This window comes from Lygodium microphyllum, chromosome 24, assembly GCF_053477565.2.
Source record: "Lygodium microphyllum isolate KBCC chromosome 24, Lygodium_microphyllum_v1.1.10, whole genome shotgun sequence".
NCBI lineage: Eukaryota > Viridiplantae > Streptophyta > Polypodiopsida > Schizaeales > Lygodiaceae > Lygodium > Lygodium microphyllum.
The window spans coordinates 91,788,140-91,797,747 of NC_141158.1; the positions used below are offsets into that span (position 1 = coordinate 91,788,140).

The 9,608-nt window shown below is 48.3% G+C and overlaps 1 pseudogene; it reads right to left on the bottom strand.

Moving 5' to 3' along the window:
* Nucleotides 1-9,225, bottom strand: part of LOC148015361 (uncharacterized) — a 77,044-nt pseudogene extending 67,819 nt beyond the window's left edge.
* Nucleotides 9,226-9,608: the final 383 nt, after the last annotated feature.

Sequence of the window (9,608 nt, forward strand, 5' to 3'; positions counted from 1 at the left end):
CTGGAGCCAACAGCCAACAGTTCAAACAGGAGCTCTGAATCAGAACCAGAACAGAGACCCCTCTGTACCAACCCAGCCCGTTTATGCAGTGATTACCGAGACTCCTCAAAACCCTCCTACCAGTACGTCCGGAGGAGAAAGCTTGAAGGATTATTTATCCAACTCAGTTGCAAACATCAAAAAGGAGTTGATGGATGTGATTACAGAACAACTACAGACGTTGAAAGTGAATACTGCCAGCATATCCAACATTGCAGGAGCAGGAAGAGATGTGATGCGGTCAAACACTTGGTGTGGTAAGTGTCATCAAGCAGGCCATTTAGCCACTGAATGTACACAAAAACCAACTATTCCTGGGGCCTTCTGTTCCTACTGTTTGCGGAAGAACCATAGAGAGGACATTTGCTCTCTGAAGGAAATGCATGATAGGAGAAGAAAGGAAGAAGATGCAAGATTTAACTTGCTAGAATCCAAAATGACAACACAGGATATTGGACCCAAGCCTAGAGAGTTTGGTCCTAATTTCGGACCCAGAAGATTTCCTTCCCAAAGTTATAGAGGAAGACAGTCTGGCGGTGGTCATAGATCAGAAGTGGAATGTTACAGATGCGGAGAAAAGGGACACATCTCACCAAATTGTCCAAATCCTCGAAGGTCAGTGGATTACAAGCCCTTATGCAGTCGATGCAAAGGAGAAGGCCACACTGCAAAGGATTGTCCAAGCCCAGCCCCAGTGAAAAACAGTGCTACTGATAGTCCGTCCAAGGCCCAAGAGCCTACCTCCAATTTAGTGGAATTGGAAGTTGCTGCCATCACGCGTGCAAAGCAGAAGGAACCACCTGTCCAGAAAGAAAATAACCCTCCTGCCAGAACAATGAAGTTCAATCTTCCACCAGAAGAACAGAACAGAACAGAGCCTAACAGTGCCGTACAGAGCACTACAGTGCCACAGAGAGTTACAGAGATAGGACCGGAGGTCCAGGAGACAGAAGAGGAGGAAGTGCCACAAGTGACAGAAGAAGTTCCTGTAATTCCTCTGTTGGAAGAAAGAGGGAAAATGAAAATGGGTGTTGCCCCATTCCCTAATCGGTTAGAGAAGCCAGTGGATCCTATTAAGGAATACGATCTGGTCAGAGATCTAGATACCTTTAAACCAAACCTCACATTCCGACAATTATTAATGTTGTCCCCCAGTTGCCGGAAAAGGTTCAAAAGTATACTGACAAGAAGACGTGGCTTAAGGATTGCTTCCTCAACAGCAACAAAGCCCAACAAGGCTCCAGAGCCTGTAAAAGAAGTGGATGTGGCTAATGCTTTCCTAGATCCGGGTACCCCAGAGACTGGTGTGTGGATAGAAGGCTACTTCATTGCAAATGCACTGATTGATGGTGGTTCATCAGTGAACATTATGACGGATGTTACAATGAAGGATCTAGGCTTACAAGGAGTGCAACCAACCCAATGGCTCATCAGACTGGCGGATCAGAGTAGAATCAAGCCTTTGGGCATTCTCCCATATGTGAAGACTACAGTGGCTGGAAAAGATTATTGGCTAACCTATCTGGTGGTGAAGCCAAACTCTTATGGTACATCCTATCCTCTGTTACTGGGCAGACCATGGCTTTTTGAAGCCCGAGCAAGGACGGATTGGTTCAAAGGAACTTTGACCTTGGGTAGAGGACCCAATAAAGTGGTGCTGAAACTGTATGGTTCTCAAAAAGGACATGGATCCACCTCCTTGGAATTATCTTCTGATTCCCCTAATGAGGCTACAGATGGAACATCAGCAGACGAAGATGCTATCAAACAGATCCTTCCCAAGAAAACAGTGGCACATTCCTTAACAGTGGATACTGTAAGCCGACTTCCAAAAGATGCCAAGCCATTATCAATGGGTGAATACTTCCTGCCTGAACCAGGAATGACTTCTGAAATCACTTCTGACGGTGAGATAGAAGCATGGATGTACTACTCTCCCTGTTACATGGCCACAGCAGAGACAGAGGCAGGAGAGGAAACAGAGAATCTGTTCTTCTGTTACAGAGCTCCTACAGAAACAGAAGCAGAAGCAGAAGCAGAGGTAGAAGCAGAGACAGAGACAGAAGAGGATGAATATGATATGAACGAAGAAGATTATGAAAGTGAAATGGAAGAGTCTATCCCACTTGAAGAGGATAGATTTGAGGGAGAAGTTCCAGAAGCATCAGAAGCCGACGAGCTCATGCTATGGGACAGCATGGTGATGGTACCATTTGGTCTGGTAAATGGATCTTCTCATATGCAAAACCTTTATAAGAAATGGATTAAGAAGAACAAACCATCTTTCAGCAGTGGCTCATGCCGTCTTAACTCATCTTTGCCAAAGAAAGATGATAATGATGCACCGTGCCAACAAGCACCAGTCCAACTAACCCAACAGGCATCAGAGGGTCCCTGTTATGTGACGTTTCTGGATGTATCATCAGAAGAGGAGTCTTCAAGCCAAGAGGTAATTAGTTTTGAAACCAAACCCGAAACAGCTCTAATCCCATTCCAACATCTTAAAGAGCAACCTAGGTCTCCACCAAAAGAAGAAGTTGGTTCTAATGGGACATCAGAAGAGGACACCACTCCCTTGAAGGAGTCGGATCTGTATCCAGAAGCAGTCCGTGGGACCTTCATCCGTGAAGTAGAAGGTGAAAGGCAGTTAACCTTTGTGGATGCAGAAGGCACTGAACGCCACTTGAAGGTGGGTAACAGTCTCCCAGAAGAGGAGTTGTTAACCTTGTACAACTTGTTGAAAGAGAATTTGGACGTGTTTGCGTGGTCTTACAAAGACCTAAAGGGGATTGATCCCACAATATGTCAACATCATATTGACTTGGAGCCTGATGCTAAGCCAGTACGGCAACGACAGAGGCGAATGAACCCGAATTATTCCACATTGGTGAAAGCGGAGCTGCTGAAGCTTCTAGAAGCCGAGTTCATCTATCCAATGGCAAATAGTGAATGGGTTTCATCCATCGTGGTTGTACCCAAGAAGAATGGCAAATTGCGAATATGTGTGGATTTCCGAAAGCTCAATTCCAAGACGAAGAAGGGTCACTTTCCTATCCCTTTCACAGACCAACTGTTGGACACAGTGGCAGGACATGAGCTTTATTCCCTTCTGGATGGATTCAGTGGATATAACCAAGTCCAAATCGCAGAAGAAGACCAATCCAAAACAACCTTCACCATAGAATGGGGGACCTACGCTTACCGAGTGATGCCATTTGGGCTCTGCAATGCTCCTGCTACTTTCCAACGAGTCATGATGGCTGCATTTCAAAATCATCTGCACGACTTCATTGAAGTATATTTGGATGACTTCTGTGTCTATAGTTTGATCTGTGAACACTGGGAACACCTGGAACAATGCTTTGACCGATGCCGGGAGTATGGGATTTCCCTCAACCCCGACAAATGCATCTTTGGGGTCTCTTCCGGAGTTCTGTTGGGCCACATTGTCTCTGCACAAGGGATATCAACAGACCCTGCAAAGATTGAAAAGATTGCAGCTCTGACAGTTGAGGGGATTCCTAGGCCATGTGGGTTACTACAGAAGGTTCATAGCTCATTTTGCAACAAAGGCAACCTCCTTGCACAAGCTCCTGAGGAAAGATGCAGAGTTTACTTGGACGGAAGAATGTGACAAAGCTTTCTACACTCTGAAGCAGTGTCTGATTGAGGCACCCATTCTGCAACCTCCTGATTGGATGAAAGAGTTCCATGTACACACTGATGCATCTATTGAAGGCTTAGGCGCAGTCCTATGCCAAAAGGGCTCCTCAAAGTTGGATCAATCAATCTATTACGCAAGCCGAAAAGTCACTGATAGGGAACGGAACTATACAGTGACAGAGCTGGAGTGCTTGGCAATGGTGTTTGCCCTAGAGAAGTTCCGCCATTACCTCCTATCCACCCACTTTAAATTTTATGTGAATCATGAGGCCCTGTCCTTCTTGATGAACAAAGCAGATGTGAAAGGACGAATGATGAGATGGCTCCTTTTATTCCAAGAGTTCGACTTTGAGGTGATTACTAAGCCTGGTCGTTCCCATGTTTTGGCTGATCATCTGTCGCGTATCCCACAAACTGCAGACGAGGAGCAAGATGATCCAGACCTCCTTGATGCTTCCCTATTCTTGGTAGAAACTGTAACTCCCTGGTATGCAGACATTGCCAATCTGCTGGCAACCCAACAGTACCCTCCTGGTATCTCTAGTCGGGAAAGGAAGAAGCTCATGCTAGAATCAGCCCCCTATACCTTGCTAGGCGGTGCACTGTACAAGAAAGGCAAAGATGAAGTGCTCAGAAGATGTGTTGCAGGAGATGAGATTGGGATTGTGCTGAAGGCTTGCCATGACAAACCATGTGGAGGTCACTTTGCAGGAGAAGCTACAGCCAGGAAGGCTCTGCTAGCAGGTTACTGGTGGCCTACCATTCACAAGGATGCCTATGATTACTGTAAAAGATGTGATGCTTGTCAGAGAATGGGGAAACCCACCAAGACAAATGCCATGCCACTGCAACCTATCCTTCCTTTGAAGCCGTTTGAGAAGTAGGGCATCGACTTCGTAGGTCCGATCGATCCTCCCACCAGAAGGAAACAGAACAGATACATCCTCGTATGTACGGATTATGTCACAAAGTGGTGTGAAGCTAAAGCCCTAAAGCGGGACGATGGTAACAGCGTGGCCCTGTTCATGTATGAGAATATCATCACCCGTTTTGGCAGTCCCTTAGAGCTGGTAAGTGATAGAGGCACTCATTTCCTTAATAAAGTCATGGAAGAGTTGACAGAGTTGTATAAGATCCGCCATCGCAAGTCCACTCCTTATTACCCCAGAGCCAACGGCCAAGTCGAAGTCACGAATCGCATCCTCTGCTCGATTCTGACAAGAACAATTGCCGCACATCGTCGTGATTGGGACGATCGACTTACAGAGGCCCTCTGGGCGTACAGAACCTCCCATAAAGCAGCAACAGGACAGACACCCTTCCAGCTGGTGTATGGTACAGAAGCTGTTTTTCCTGTTGAATTGGAACTACCCTCTTTGAGAGTGGCCATCAAAGAGCGTTTGGGGGATGATAATTCACTGCAACGCCATCTCCTGCACTTGGAATGTTTGGACGAAATTCGTAGGATGGCTCTACAGTGCATGGAAGCCACGCAAGCTCGACGTAAGGCTTACCATGATAGCTTTATCAAGCACAAGGAGTTCAAAGAAGGTGATTTGGTCCTAGCCTATGATTCACGATTTGGCAAGTTTCCTGGAAAGCTCCAGCAGCGGTGGATGGGCCCCTATAAGGTACTTGCCGTCAACCCTAATGGTTCTGTCCAAGTGCAGACCATTGATGCCTCTGATGATCCCTTTCTGATCAATGGATATCGCCTGAAGAAGTACTTCCCTCCTTGGGGATCTTGACAATTACGGGCACTTGATCCTTTCCCTCGTTGGCGCGGTACTGTACTTCTTATGATGATACTTCTGATAGCCGTTCTTCAATCACTCCTGATGAAGTGGATGCAACCCTCTGTCTCCTCAAACCCCCCTTCTAGCCTTGATCTCTTATCCTCTATTTTCCACCAGCGACAGTGGCGAGGTTGGTCTTGATACATGGTCTTTCTACCATTCCCTTGCTCAATTTGAAAAAAAAAAACAAAACATATCGGTTATGGGAGAAAATGACTTAGGTCCCTGTCATGCCGACCTATTCTTCGAGAAAAGGTGGAAACACCCTCGGGAATAGGGGAAAACAAGCAAAAAAATATATATATATATATATATCTGTTATGAGAGAAAAGGAAGAAATTCCCTGTCATAGCAGGCCTCATTCCACGAAAAGGTGATAAACACCCTTGGGCGAGAAGCTGGCTGTGGAAAAGGTGGTAACACCCAGCAGTCCAGAAAGTGGATTCATTAATTGATATTTTCAGGATCCAATTCCGAAGCTGCCTCCCTTGGTACGCTGTGTCCTGGGTCTCTTTGCAAAGTGACTACCTGTCCTCTAGCAGATGACATGTCCTATTCAACACAACGTTCGATTTGATGGCTACCTCCCTGGGTAAGCCTCTTCAACAACTGACAACGCGATCTTCATCGACAAACAATCGAGTGATGTGAGCTTTCATCCTAACCGGATGGGGAAGTGAGTAAGGTTGCCCTCTGTATCTATCAACAGAGAGTGAGACAGAGGGTGGGTCGAGAGACCTGTCTTTTCCCTTCAAATCAAATGAGAGGTGAGAAGTGTGAATGAAGTGTTGCACGCACGGGATGGGCCCCTCAATGCACAAAGCACAATTTGTTTCTGTGCACTGCACTATAAGGCTCCCTGGCCTTCCTTCTCGCACCGTATGCCGGCACAAGGCGGGATGCACTGTTGCACCATCAAATGCGCACAAGGCATACAACCTTTACACAAGTGACTGTGAGGATTACATCAATGGGTTTCAGGAAAAGGCTGCCCTTCTGTATTTATCAACAGAGCGTGAGACAGAGGGTGGGCTGAGTGTGACTGGAGTTTCTTCAATCAATTACCGAGAGGTGAGATTGAGGGACGTTACGACACTTGGAGTCAGGTATGTTCCCGTTTCCCTATGCACCCATGGGATGGGTCTCTACCGTCATCACAAGACACATCACCCTGTTCTGTACATTGCACTGTAAGGCTCCCTTGCCTTCCTCCTTGCACTTATGCCAAACGGGTTGGACGCACTAATGCACCATCAACTGTGCACCCTGGCATACTCCCTTTGCACCATTCCTCCTTGTTGATTCCTCAACCGGGTATGAGATATGGGTTTCCATCATTATTCCTCGAGTGATATTAGTCATGGGGCAAGTGACTGTTCTTTCATTTCATTTGAGTGACTGCGAGTTGAGTGAAATATCCCTCATCATCGACGCATTTCCTGTGATTCCTTCCATCAGCTACCTCCCTGGGTGCTGCCGCGTGGTCCCTGCCATGAAGGACGTGTGCTGTAAAGATGCCTTGGTACCTCCTACAGTCGACAACAACACTAGACGTGCCATCGACACTCACCCTTGCTTCTTGGCAAAATGGGCCAAGTTTTTCTAACCCTCCCACTTTGGTTTCTCAGTGACGGTCATGTTTTAAGTGTGGGGACGTTAGTGGATGGTCCGTGGCGTGGTCCTAGGTCCCTGTTGCTCGGTTAACCCTATCCGCTAAGGTCTTAAGTGTGGGGACGTGTCCCTACGCGTCTACAATGCATACCCCTTTGCATATGCCTTACCCTGTTCATGCATGTAGGCCATGACTTGCTTTTACCCTAATGGGGTCCCTTCCCATCCACCCGGTTATGTTCCACCCATCCTTGGGGCTGTTCCCTTGCAGTTTTCCTTCATTCCTTGATTTTTTGGTCTTGCCATGTGAATGCATCCTATGTTCACCAAAGTCCCAATCCAACCTTATAGCCCTGTTCCTCCCTTTGAACGGACCATTTTTCCTTTTTACCTACCCCTGTTCCGGTGCACGGTTTTTGAGTTATTAATTTTTGAAGCATTTTGCGTAATTTAGCCCTTTTTCCATGTGAACGCGCTTTTCTTGCTTCGGCACCCTGATCTGCTGTCATAGCCCTGACCACTACTTTTCCCCTGACATTTTTCCTTTTTATTCCGCATCATTCCGGTACACAGTTTGTCCATTATTAATTTTCCGGTTTTTTACGACTTTTTCATGCGTCTTTTTGACATTTTTCCATGTGAACCTGCCCTATTTGCATCAAAATTCCAATTTGATTTGACAGCCGTGTCCCCTGTGCCTTCCCCCACCTTTTTCCTTTTTTCTCCACCCTCTTTCGACTTCTGGATTTTTTATTATTAATTTTTAAATGTGTTTTCGGGAGTATTTTAGGTGTTTTTTGCATGTGAACCCCTCCTATTTCCACCGGAACTGCGGTTTAACATAATAACCCTGTGCCACTCCTTCCTGTTGACATTCTTCCTTTTTCCTCCGCATCATTCCGGCACACGGTTTGTCCGATATTAATTTCCGATCCCATTTTTGGGTTTGTTTTTTGGGTTTTTCCCACGTGAACGCGTCTTATCTCAGTCGGAATTATGTTTTGATGAGATAGGATTGTCGGGCACATCTTTTTTCACAGTTTTCCTTTTTTCTCCACCTCATTCCGATGCACGGATTTTTCGACATTAATTTTTAATTGCGTTTTTTGGTTCGTTTTTTGTGTTTTTTGCACGTGACCACCCTTTACCCTTCCCCAACCCTCCGTCGTCTATTTTCCCTGTCTTTCGCCTGTCGCCCTGCCCACTTTTTGTTTTTACGCTATTTCGTTTTGATATCCGGATTGGGAGTTATTAATTTTTCTTTATTTTTACGTGTATTTGCGTGCCTGTTTTGCGCGTGAACGCGCCCTTTTTCGATTTTACGCGTCTCCACGCGCCCCGGTCGTGTCCGCATGACCCGTACCGTCATCCCAGCGTCATTTCAATCCCGTCACCGTAAATTTTTTTACCCCGCCCCGCGCACGTGCGCGGGACGGGGGTACGCGTCCCTTTCTTTGGGCACCCCTTACCCTACCCTACCCTCTCCCACCCCTACCCTTTCCTTGGGCACCCCCCACTCCCCTTGGGCCCCTGCCCATCCACCCTTTCCCCCCTACCCCCCTTGGGCCCTTGCCCACCCACCCTGCCCACCCCTTCCCCCCAACCGCCCGACCCCTTCCCCCAACCGCCTCCCTCTCCTTGCGTCCCTCCTCTTCTCCCTCCCCTTCCTCCTTCCCTTCCTCCCGCCTGCATTCTCCTCCCCTTCTTCCTTCCTCCTCCCCCCTTCCTCATTCCTCTGCCCCGCTGCCGCCACTGTCGCATCCTCCTCATCGACGCCAGTCGCCCGCGCCAGCCCCTCCACCGCTTCGCCGTGCAGCCAGCGCCGCTCCTCGGCCCTCCTCTGTAGCGCCTGACGACGCATGCCCCGCCTCGGCTCCAGCATCGATAGCCTGGCCCCTCGCCGTCGTGCCCTCGCAGATCCCAAGGCCCCTGCCTGCGCCCGCCGGGTGTTCAGCCCGCGCCCCGCGCCTGTGGTACTCGCCGCCTGCACAGCGCCGCCGCCACGCCGTGTGGACCGCCGACGTCGCCGTGTGGACCGCGCCGCCGTCAGAGCTTGCCCTGCCTCCAGTCGCCGCCTGCCCCTCGCTCTCCTCGACGTCTGCCAGACGCGCCACATGTCGGCCGCCTCTCGCCCGCCAGTCCGCCGGCAGCCGCCCACTCGCCGCCGGAAGCTGCCACCACCCTCCTCCGCCCTCTCCTCCTCCCCCACCACCTATCTCCACCACCTCCACCTACAACCACCTCCTCCTCCATTAACCATACTCAGGTTAGCCACTAACCTTGGTTAGTTACTAACCTAAGCTTAGTTAATCACTAACCTTAGTAATCACAATTAACTTAACATTAGTTAACCTCTAACTTAACTCCAGTTAATAACTAACTAACCCTAGTTAGTTGGTTACTAACCCTAGCTAGCTAACCCTAACCCTAACTAGGAACCCTAACCCTAACTAGGACTACTACCCCTAACCCTAACCCTAACTAGGAACCCTAACCCTA